At 49.0% G+C, this 12187-nt stretch overlaps 1 protein-coding gene across 1 annotated transcript in view; it reads right to left on the reverse strand.

The window, feature by feature from the left end:
- The window catches only part of KLF8 (Kruppel-like factor 8), a 62971-nt gene that overhangs the window by 50468 nt on the left and 316 nt on the right, over nucleotides 1-12187 (reverse strand). The gene's annotated exons all lie outside the window — the stretch shown is intronic.

A 12187-nucleotide genomic window follows, 5' to 3' on the forward strand; every position in this document is an offset into this window, starting at 1 on the left:
TAGCCAGAGAACGGCAAGCATTCGAAGAGGCATAAGTTTCAACTTGTTATCTCCTGAAGAAGAGCTGATGAAACTAGCCAGGAAGCTCCGGTAATTCAGTGATGAGGGAAATGGAATGGTGCTCTGCCTATGCTCAGAGACTCCCAACCAACCCAGACATCACGGTCCCCTCCCCAAGTCTAACAGTTACAAAAAAAGGAAACCGTTGGGCCACAAACTGGCAGACAGAATGGGTTGTTTTCATTTGTGAGAAGAAGGCATTCAAATGGGTTCGCCTACTGATGCCACGTTGGTGATACTCAGGGCTATTTTGGGGCAGGAATGGAATGCACAGGAACGGAGTTCCGGCTGACTTCCAAGTTGGCCACGCCCAGCAGGAACTCATTAGCATAACAGGCCACACCCAACGGCAGAAACTCATTAGGATTGGCTACATTAGGGGTGTGTGGCCTAACATGCAAAGGAGTTCCTGCTACAAAAAAAAGCCCTGGGTTTTGACAACAAACAAGGTAAACAGAATAACAAGCAAAAGGTGGGTGTGGCTGGATAACCACACTTCTGGTAACATGTGGGTGCGGCCTAATGTGCTAATGAGCTGTGCTGTCAGGGGTGTGGCCCAATATGCTTATGAGTTCCTGCTGTTGGGTGTGGCCCATTATGCTAGTGAGTTCCTGCTGGGCTTTTTCTACAAAAAGAGCCCTGGCACTGATACTAAATGAAGGTGGAAGACCAGGGTTGGTCCCGAGTGTGGAGTAGCCCTGCAAAACAGAAGCAGCTGTGTCTGGGGAAAGGTGCTGGGAAGGTCCTGGATGGTGCCGCCCACTCAGAGCAGACAAAACAGATACACATTAAAGATCTCCTTACAAATGTTCCAGGGCAGTTGAGCCCTGGCATCGAATGAGCTCTGGAGCCAAGCCCATGCTCAGCACCCTTCGGCCCCCTTTCTGCACATGCAGAGGTCACTTAGGTTGTGGAGAGGCAGTAGTCGGAGGGAATTTTCAGAGCCTGTAGCCAGCACAGCACTCAAGGCAAGTTTCGGGGACTAACTCCTCAGTTTCCCCGCTATGAAACTGGGCTGAGGAGCTGACAACTGGGACATTTATAAGAAGTAGTCCATCACACTATGTAATGCTGATCACTGGGGTTGCCCACTTCTGCTGCCTTGGACTCCCTATCCCCCACCAGGAGCCAAAGAAACAAATGAATCGACCATGCCAGCCGAGGGGGGGGAATGTAATAAAGCCACGCCTTACACTGAACCTCCTCTGTGCCTCGGCACACAGACAACAAACTAGACACGCAGGATCATCCTGTGGCCATGGATTAGGAAAGTGGCCCGACTCTGGATATGTTCCCTCTACTGGACTGTCACACTTGAAAGTATAAAGCATGCCCCCCCCCCCCCCGCAATGAGCCCCCCTGTTATAAGAATACCTCTAAGCTGCACAGGCTTAAAAGACTTTAAACCTGGGGAAACTGCTGAGAACCGAAGGCTCCTCTGTGGGCCCCTCATACCTCCTGCCAAGCAGAGCATCTCTGCATCTAAGTCGCTTCTGCACAGTGCAGCCCAGCGACGCCGTGCTCGGGAACCTCCCACAATCTCCCCCACATATTCACACACCCTCCCTGCTCACAGCTGTGACCTTCCAAGCATGTCACCCACTTTGCCTCCTTGCTCCACAGGGAAGCCAGCCTACTCTTAAAGACACAGGGGCCCATTTCTTTGCAGGAACTGGCTTGGCTAAGGAGCCTGGCTTGAGATTCCTCAGGTGGTGATGGGGAATGACACATTAGAAGCAGCCAGTTTGTGGCTGAGGGACCTGCCACCCAACACACACACACACACACACACACACACACACACACACCACAAGAGGAAAAAAAATGTGCTAATCTTAACCTTTCTGCACCAGAAGAATGAAGTGAGTGGGCAGCTCAGGAAGGCAAGATCTCACCTGCAAATCCTAAACTGGATACTCGTTCATGTGGCGAGGGGACACTATATGCCACACTGAGCAGGATCTATTTGATGTCAAAGGGGGCTAATGGTGACAGCTAAAAAATTAATGTAGTACTCTGTTGGGGTCTGAGTGTGTGTTTGTTTTTTAAATACTACAAATAGGAATTTCAGTTCCCTGCCCCCCCCCAATCTTCCCCACCCTTTCACACTTCTCTTTAACAGGGTTGTCTATTTTCCCCCCATTACAATACACCACACTCCTACATATTAGGTGTTACAAACTTCAAATGTCTCAAGCCTTTAGTATTTTTAAGATTTGGGAAGCAAGGGGCAATGGGGCCAAACCTCTATCCCCCCAACAAACACTTTTAGCAGAGAATAAAAGGTTTCCAGCACAGAATACCCCCCGGTTTAGAGAAATTCAGCACACTCCCAAAGTGCTGTTCTCAAGTAGGTCAGCCAGTCTTGTGCCAGCAAAAGGCGGGCACTGTTCTTAGGAAAGCGCTGCTCTCACAGTCCTGCCCATGCTCATAATGAAGCCCCAAGTCCTGTATTACTAAATGGGTACAGCTGAGGGTTCAAGAACGGGGGGAGCACTGGAACTCTGATTTGTTCACTAAAAACCCTCCTTGGGTAGCCTGCCTTGCCCTTTAAGCAAAGACACCGCTTTCTGCCTACGAACCACAGCAAGGACACTCTCCCTCTCCAAACAGGATTGCACCACAGGGTCAGCAGCAGGCCAGTCTGTGCTCCTTCCAGCCTCCAATCCTTATCTGTACAGCATGTTAGCTGGGGTGTCAGATTCTCTTGCTGGTGGGACAGAGAGTTCAGCAGAGATGAGGACGCTTCAGAAGTTGGGGGGAGGTTGAGAAAATAGGGCTGAGACAATGGCAGGGGTGTTTGGGGGGAGAAAAATTAGTGAGAATTAATTTGATAAGGGTGAGGAAGGCTATGACAGACTTAACATGGATGAGCTCTAGAGAAACAGAAGAGACTGCACCTAACTTTGGGACATGGAAGAACCAATCAAGCATTTAGAGTGCAGTATCTGTCAAGGATGCTGGTGATGCCGTGTACAGTTTAATCACCTGCCCCAGTATTACCCTTTTATAATGTCAGAGAACAGGGCATAATTCTGTCCCTGTAATGCAAGCAATTTGGCAGTTAGGCTATGGGGGGAAAGCAGAGATCCATTAGGATTGTTTATGACAACTTACATGCACACAACAGTCCTGGAGTGTTAGGAACGTGCTCACATATGTGTGCACAACACACACCCCTCCCTAAATTGTGAAATTTTGTCCAAAAAGCAGCTTGTTTGCATCCTCCATGTTGAAAGCCCTCCCTGTTCCTAGCAGTTCAATAAACCCACAGGGCATGTGCTGTCGATGCTGTTGCTAGCTTGAGGCCACCAAACATCTTCCACAAAAAGGTAAAAAGTGTAATTTGAAACTAGTGCTGCAAGATGCTGAGAACTGGAGCAAATTGCTGACAGCTTGCAACAGCAGTCTTGAGCACCAGCACACAGACCAAGGGAAAAGCTGGCTTGCAGCTCTCAGCCGCCCAGCAGTGAGTGGTGATGTTGGGGGAAAGAAGCCGCGTCAGCCCAAAAATTCTCTCTCCTCTGCCTCAGAGACTGGCAGGGCAAGAGCCAGCTGCAGCTCCACGAGGCTACTGAGCTTGAAAGGGAGCCAAGCCAAGGGAGTGGATTTTGCTTGCTTGTCCTGATCTCTCTGACCTGCCCAGTACTGGGAGGAGCACAGGGTGCCTTGCACAACTCTGGCCTAGCTGGAACACATGGTGGTTACCAGGCACCATCAGTACCCCCTCAGTCAAGCCAAAAAGGCAGCCAGCCAAGTCCCCAGTAGAAGGGCTACACAGAGAAAGGCGTCTAGAAACAAGGCTCAGGGAGGATTTGGAGGTGGAGATGTATGCTGCAAAAAGAGGAAATCGGGGCCTGAAAAGCCAGCTTTGGGGAGGGGAGCTCAGTGAAGCACAGGGCAGAAGGAAGCTACAAACTACAACAGCAGCACAGGGAAGAAAGGCTGGCTCAGCCCCATAGCAGGCCATGCTTGGTCACACCATGCTCTGCCCATCATCAAGAAGCTTAATGGGGGCCAGAAGGGAAAACCTGGCCAGACGGCACTCTAAGTAGGCCAGCCTCAGCCCTCCGTGAATTCTCAACACCTCCAGAATCCCGTGACAGCAGAAGCTCGAGCCAAGTGCAAAGTCTCTCTTTTGATCAACTTGGAATTTGCCCTCCTTTCCATTTGTTCTTTTGCAATGAGGTCAGGAGAGGAGCAAGAGGCAGAAAGCAGGGAGGAAGCAGCCTTCACCTCCACTACCCCCCAAATTCTCCCTTTGGGAAGGCTGGTGAATTTAGTAATACACCACATTTGGTGCAGACTTCAGCCCTGAGAAAACCAATTTTGGTACTTAGAACACATAGAAAGGTACCTGTGAAAACCAATTGTCCAACAACAATTCAGTGAGGTTGTATACATGTTGTGCCCCTCCAAAGGTTTGCCACATACACATGCCATCCATTATCCTAGTAAATTCCACATATATATTTATATATATATATCTCCTTCCTAGTCCTCATGGTATGAGAAAGAGTTAGAAATCTGTAGACAATAACTGATGATGACACAGAAACTACAGGGGAGCGAATAGAGCTGCTAATACCCAGTGAGTGGAATTTCAATGTCCGGACCTCCAACCTCCTCCTGGTACTGCGGCCCCTCTCTCAGGCCCTAAAGAGGAACATCTGCACTTGTATAAGCACAGCAGAAGTACACAGCAATACAGGCAAAGTTTTTGATTTAGAGGATTTGGCCTCAGCAGATCTCCTGGGCACCTCTGTAGGGCACAGCTATGAAGGCAGAGATGTAACATATAGCGAGCAAGAGGTCTGCTCTGAAAGTGCGCTCATCATGCTCAATCCAAATTCATCTTTTCCTCTCCAGGGTTGAGTTCAAAAAAGAGCATTGTGCAAGGGGAAGGCGAGCAAAATAGATCATTGAGCACGTGTTTAATTTGCTATCTTGCAGCATGCAGCATGTCTATAATTCCACTCAAGAAGCTGGAAGGGAACCATTCCATGACTAAAGAACATGCTGCAACTCTGTTGCATGTTATTTCCATCTTCGCCCTCTCACTTTTTAGCCATCTAAAGGTACTGCCTACCAGTTCAGAGTTTCCCCCTAAAAGATAAAGCTAAAACTCTGCTCAGGGCACCAGGATGTATGGGACAAAGGCAGAAGGATAAATATTTTAAAATAAATTAAATAAACTAGGAATTCGCCTCCATTCGTATCCATTTGGAAGTTTTTCCCCTGAAATGCAAAGACCCAAAGAGCTCCCCCTGCCATGGAATCTCAATCTTCTTTTTGTTTCAGAGGCATAGGAAAGAAGTGGTACACAGCAGAGCCGCAAGCCAGGCAGCAACAGGGAGGTCCCAAGCCTGAACGTCAGGAATGTCAACAAAGCCCTGCAAGTCCTCAATGTCAGGGAGCACTCATTGTCTTCAACAATTCCCGTGGAATCATTCCAGAAAGTCCCAGACACTCTAGAAGAACGTGGCCTTAGAGGGCTCCACATGCACAACAGACCCTTCCCTGTAATATCATTGGCATCCCTCAGGGCAGAAGAGGCCAGTTCTCTGCAGACACAGTAACCAGCCGAGCTGCTAAATAATTACAGTGCTGCTCAGGGCAGAGGCAAGCTCTGCGGGGTGGAACCAGCGCGCATGATAAGATCCAGGAACCTTAATGGCCAGCCACCAGACCCAACCCACTCACAAAACATATCAGCAAGCCTGTTTACACATTGCTCACAACACAAAAAACTCAACTCAAAACTTCATGCATGCACACAGCTCCTGGCATAACTTCTGCATCAATGACTGTTTTGATGCTTGCACTATTTGTTTAAATAAACTTTGTGGGATTTTTTTTTTCCAGAGTTGACATCTTTGGCAAGGAGCAGTGAGGTGGCAGGACAGAGCTGGAGAAGGTCCAAGTAAGTGAAGAGCAGCCCCAAACAACAAGATGTGTCTGGAGGCCCTGAGTTCAGAGACCAATTGCAAAAGCCGAAGTTCCTCCTAAACAAGCGGAGCCGTTGGCAGGCTCCTCTGGGTGTCATGTAGCTGGGTCATCCCTGAGGACTGGCATCCTGCTGTTTAAGAAAAAATCCAAGCTCTGCCCAGCCTGAATGCAGTTCCCCCTGGCTTCTTGCAGACACAATATTGTAGCCCTCAACCCCCTGCAGATACAGAAGAGAAATTTTTAACCCAGTGTAGCTATGACAACAGTAGCCTCAGGGCTTAATGCATGGAACTGCCCCAAACCCTGCTGAAACAAGGGAATGGACATTCAGTATGAAAAGCAAATGGGAGCAGAACTGAACCCTTCTTCTCTTCCGGCAACTCCCAAGCACCTCTCTCAGCCAGGAGCACCTACAGGATCAAAGTCTCAGGCGGAGCAAAAGAGAGGGAAGCGAGTGGTAGATGTGGAGAAGGCCTTGAATTAATCACCAATGAACCCTTTTCTGCCTTGAAAATCTGACCCGTTTGGCCCCTCTTCTGGGGCGAGTGCATCTTTACACACATGGCATGAGCTGACAGCTAGTCCAGTTTGGCCCTTTGCTAAGAAGCAGGGGTGGGATCCCAAACTCTGGGTTCACATCATTCCTGCAAGCTCCTCTGTTATTTATTTAGGTATGATCTGCTTTTTGTACTTTACAACATTTTTCTCCCCCTTCTCCGTTTTTATCCTTACAAGAACCCTGGGGGGGGGGGGGGGAAAAACCCGGGGGGGGGGGGGGAGAAAAGGAGCGACTGACCCAAAGACACCCAGGCAGGCACCCAAAAAGGAATAATGACTAAGCAGTCCTGAGCCATCTCTCTTCTCCATCTCCAGTCACTTGAAGGAGTCTTTCCCTCACTCTTCTTTATATCTGGGATGCCAGAATAAAGCATGCCTGACTTTGCAAGCAGCCTGAAACAGCCACAATGAAGCTCTACTGACAACCCAGCCCACCAGCTAATGACACACATCCCTGAGCTCCCATGATTCAAATAAAGAAAAGGAGACCTCGTCCAGCAGCTCTGTAGTACAAGTCCAATTTGCCTGGTACAGTTGCCACCCAAATGGCAACATTAAATCTGACACCAGCAATACCAGTCAAACTACATGGTACTGTATTCTGTACAGCTAGGATCTCTTAAACTTAAATGGGGTATCTGCTGTGAGAATCAAGACATTCATTGGGGAAAATGCCCTTCCCCAGAGATAATTAAAGGCAAACTTGGCAACAGACAATTTAAAAATCCCCAAAGATTTAAGACAAGGCACATTTATGTTTCCTTCCCAAGGCCAATAAAGGGTTTTAAAGTCTGCAAGCACTTGCTAAAGCTCAAGACAGCTGGGAGTCTGCAGCTTGTACTCTTTGTAACCTGTTGTATTTAACAATTGAATTATCCTCGTTTTGTCTGTAAGTATGTTCCTACTGTTTTTGTTTATATTTGGAAAAAAATTAAAAATTAAAAAAAATTAAAGAAGATGACGATGACAGCTGGGAGTCTCCAGGAGAGAACTGCAACCCAGAGGTTTAGGCAGCCATGGAGGCTGCCAGCTAGCAAGCAAGGCACCTTCCTTAGGAAGCATGCCCACCTCCATAGTTTGGGCATCGCTATGCCAGCTCAGAAAAGCAATGGCAAGGACTGGAATCACCCAGCCGTTCCTCAAGGGTGCTCTCAAAATCCCCATTCAAAAATGGTCCCATTTGGAAGACTAAGAGGTTTTAAAATCAGGTGCTAAATGGCTTAGTCCAAACATCAACAGAATTCCAGCACTTCACCTGCCTTTGTGAAGAATATGTACATGGTCCCACAAGATGTACATACTCACAACACACCAAATTGCACTTAATTGGCACTAGAGACAATTAAAGTGGTATTTTCCATGTGTACAGCATGTGACAGTTCAAAATGCTTTGCATATGATTATTTCAGTAATTCCCTCCCACTGCCTACAAAGCAGGTTAATATTTCTTCCACCTCCTGCAGCCATTAATTGTCCCCTGCAATGCCCCACCACCAGTCTTCCACAGCTGAGCTCACTTCTGGTTTAGGATTGGGGTGGTGGAGACAGGAGGAAACATTTTAAACAAATGGCACATATTTCACAGGGAAAGGGTTATGTATCCTTCCTCCCACCACTGATTCCCCTCCCCCTACATCACAAGTCCATGGCCAAAGCGAGGTGACAAGGGGCGAAGAGTCCTCCTGGTTTACTATTCAGACCTAGTCTGTTTCTGCCACACTAGCAAGAGAATACGAAGATGAAGGACTGTGCTGAAGCATCAAACATACAAAGGAACATAAGGATTCTATTCTACATAGTAAACCAAGGGCTTGCTTCTGGTTAAACCCTCTGTGGCTGCCTTTTAGGTTGAAAAGGGCAAAACTGTGCTATGCCCCATCTATAAGGAATGACAAGAGAAGTCAGGGCCGCAGGCACTGCATGTTCCCATCATGAACCACAGTCTATGATTTACAGAAATGATGCAAGACGAAGCCAGAGTTCCAGTCAGAATTTCCACTGGTATAGCCACGAACACTGTATCAGTACAAGTGCCAGCAGTGCCCCTTCAGTATAGGGCAGCGGTATTCTTGTTGAGCTCTTTTGGAATTCTGAGGATGGGTGTTGGGGCTAAGTGAAAAATGTTGGGAGGCTGTAAGCCAAGCATCTTCCCTGCAATGGAGGCAGCCGTTTCTGAATGGGTGCTCCCTGCAGAAACAAAGGTGGTGCTTTCTGAGCTTCTCTGAAATGCCTCCTTGTTTTAACGAGGTGGAGGGAAGCAGGATTGGGTCTTTGATTTGTGCAAAAAGATACTTTGTCAAAGAAGCAAACGAGCACCAGGAAGCTCATCAGCCGGCACCACCATGCCCGTGGGCATCACGCAAAGGATCCCTAGTCTTAATAGCAGGGCATCCCACCCACAGCACAACCCAGAATCTCAGTTGACGTCCTCTGGGCCATGCTGACAGCCAGCCACACCAACAATTGGTTTTCTCTTAATGCCCATTCCAAGAGAAAGTGACCTGCCCTTTCCCATGGGAATTCCCAAAAGGAGGAAACAATGAAAGCTACAGCACATCTCAAAGCACAATTCAGATCAGCCTCTAAGACAGAACGTTAGAAACACATCCTCTTAGTTCAATGGTACCCGCTTTGGAGAGGTAAAACCTGTCCTTCAGTCATTAGAGGGATTTGCAGTCCTCTTGTTGGCTTTGAACTGACTAACCAGCAACCAAACAAGATCTCAGGCAAACAGCTGAACACCAATCCATGGCACAGCTGCTAGCTAACTGTCCAGCTACCAGAGATCCCTTTCAGTGAAGATGCTGGGGACTGAAACCAGGAACTTCTGCATGCAAACTGAGTGCTTTGCACTGTGGCTGCTCCCTAAGTAAATTGTTGGACATAGAGAGAAGTTGCCTACATCTATGGATTATGCATTTGTCCAGGTAAACAAGAAGAGGAATCTGCACAGACTGAACAACAAGGCCTCCCCCCACAGATACACGAATCAGCCTCTTCCTTGAAGCAGCAGGCAACTCCCCCCAGCAGTGAGCAATAGGGCAGTCTTGAGCCTTCTCCTATTTTCCTGTTACTAAGTAACTCCCACAAAGATTCACTCAGGTTTTGTCTATGGTAGCCACAGCAAAACATCTGGAAAGTCACTGAGCCCAGAAACCTGAGACTGTTACAGCCAGTGCTGAAGTTTGGGATGGGGGAGGGAAAGGTAGGGGATCTCTTAAGGGAATATAGCCTTTAATAATTTTTTAAAAAGCAGCGGTGGGAGTAACACAAAAGGAAGGGTGTGTCCCCCTACTCCCTCTTCATTTAAACACTTGGGCTGATAGTTGGATTTCAGATAAGACCTTCAGGTCTTAAGGCTCCATAGCCTTTTAGCTGAGGTTGCTTTTGGACAAGACACAGGCTAAGCAAAAGGCACACAGACTGAATGAGACTCCTCTATGAACACAAGGGGATCCAAATCTGTCTCCAAATCTGCCTGCAAGGCACCAGAGCACTATGCCAAGAACCAGTCAACTGCTGGAGCTAGCAGGGCCCCAGGGTTTGCTGGGCATCTTGTTTCCCTATAACTGTTCTATGGCTTTTTCCACAGTGAGAAAACATGGCATCAGAGCTGGGGAAGCTACAGCTGCCAGTGGGGCCACAGCTGAGCTCTCCATACTAAGAGCCCCCCCCCCCTTGAGGTGATACACACAGAAGGGAGAGAAGGAAAGGTACACAAAGCAAACCCAAGCCAGCGGATATAGTCACTCCAACACAGACTCCAGTACAGAAATTGCAGTCTCAGCCACCAAAGAGGTTTGTTCCCAACATACTCATTCAGGGTTCACTCCGATTTTTGGAAGCAAAAGAGCTCTGAACTGGTGAGTGAACATAAGAACATAAGAACATAAGAGACGCCAATGTTGGATCAGGCCAAAGGCCCATCCAGTCCAACACTCTGTGTCACACAGTGGCCAGAAATACCAGTGCCATCAGGAGGTCCAGCAGTGGGGCCAGGACATTAGAAGCCCTCCCACTGTTGACCCCCCCCCCAAGCACCAAGAAGACAGAGCATCACTTGCCCCAGAGCCCCTAGCTATACCTTGTGGCTAATAGCCACTGATGGACCTCTGCTCCATATGCTTATCTAATTCCCTTTTGAAGCCGTCCATGCTTGTAGCACCCACCACTTCCTGTGGCAGTGAATTCCATGTGTTAATCACTCTTTGGGTGAAGAAGTACTTCCTTTTATCCGTTCTAACCCGACCGCTCTGCAGTTTCATGGAGTGCTATTCAGACCTGCTTCCCTGATCTGGCTGCTGGCCCACCCTTCACCACAGGGTGAATTCTAAGCCAGGACCAACACATTTCTGCATTGTATGGCTGAAGGATTCTACTTAGCCAGGATTTCCCAGGGCCACCACCAGACATTCAGTGCTAAGGAAGAAGGGTCACATTGCACAATAAAAGAAACCAAGGCAGAGGAAGCAGCTTCAGCCAGCCTGGGAAAAGGCCTACATTCCACCACAGGTTCCATGAATTCTAGGGATGCATGCTCTCTCTCAGGAGGGAGGCTGGCACGGTACAGCCCAATCTTGAAATATCTAGGAAGCTAAGCAGGGTCAGTACTTGGAAGGGAGACCACCATGGAATTGCCTGAAAAACAAGGCAATGGTAAACCACCTCTGCTTCTCACATGCCTTGAGAACCCCTTTGTAGGGGTTGCCATAAGTCAGCTGCGACTTCATAGCAGTTCACACACACACACACACACACACACACACACACACACACTCTCTCTCTCTCTCGCGCTCTCTCTCATATATCAATGCCACACAGAGGCTGCATTCTTGCCCATCTGGCTGGAGAACAATCATAGTCCTCCTGAAGCCACAAAGAGTCTGTAACAAGAGCACTTCCAGGCATGCACTGAATGCCCTGTGAGTTCTGGCACTCTCAGCCACAAGGTGGGGAAGTCTCTTCCTGAAACACTTGGCTTGTGCCAACGAAGGCAGCACCAGCAAGGCACCCAAAGTCCCAAGCAAAATGGGGGGGAGCACATTTTGTGGTTTTGATCTCTTTGCCTAGGGAGGTGTGGAGGAAGCGGTGTGGGGAGAGTACTCCCAAGTGTCTTAGCAAGCCTGCAAGAACTCTCCCTGCCTGCCAAAGACCACCCACAAATGACTATCATGGCCTTATTAGTTCCTCCCCCCCCCTCCAAACTTTGCCTTTTAGAGCCCCTGACAGCTCATATGCCTGTCTTCTTCACGCTGAGATGCACCTGTCCAGGTGGACAAGGCAGGCGCGGGGGGAGGGGGGAATTGGCAACACGTGTCCGTTTAAGAGGATCAGGCGCGAGAAGTGCGCTCCTGAATAACCTCCGCCCCCAGGAGGACCAACGAGTCCGACTTTGCTCTGCGGAGTGCTGGCTCCTTCCCTGACACCTGCGCCGCCTCCCTCCTGCCCAGCCCAGCTGTCAGCTCCGCCGCAGCCGCCTCCTTCCCACCCTGGCAGGCCCCGCGGGGGTGGGAGGGGCCGGCCTGTCAGGAAGCAGCTCAGCCCCGCCGCGACAACAAACTTGGGGCCCGCCGAGAACGCCCAGCCCGAACAGTCCCCGCCCGCCGCCCGCGAGGAATGC

This window comes from Gekko japonicus, unplaced genomic scaffold, assembly GCF_001447785.1.
Source record: "Gekko japonicus isolate JY-2015 unplaced genomic scaffold, Gekko_japonicus_V1.1 scaffold19, whole genome shotgun sequence".
NCBI classification, from domain to species: Eukaryota; Metazoa; Chordata; class Lepidosauria; order Squamata; family Gekkonidae; genus Gekko; species Gekko japonicus.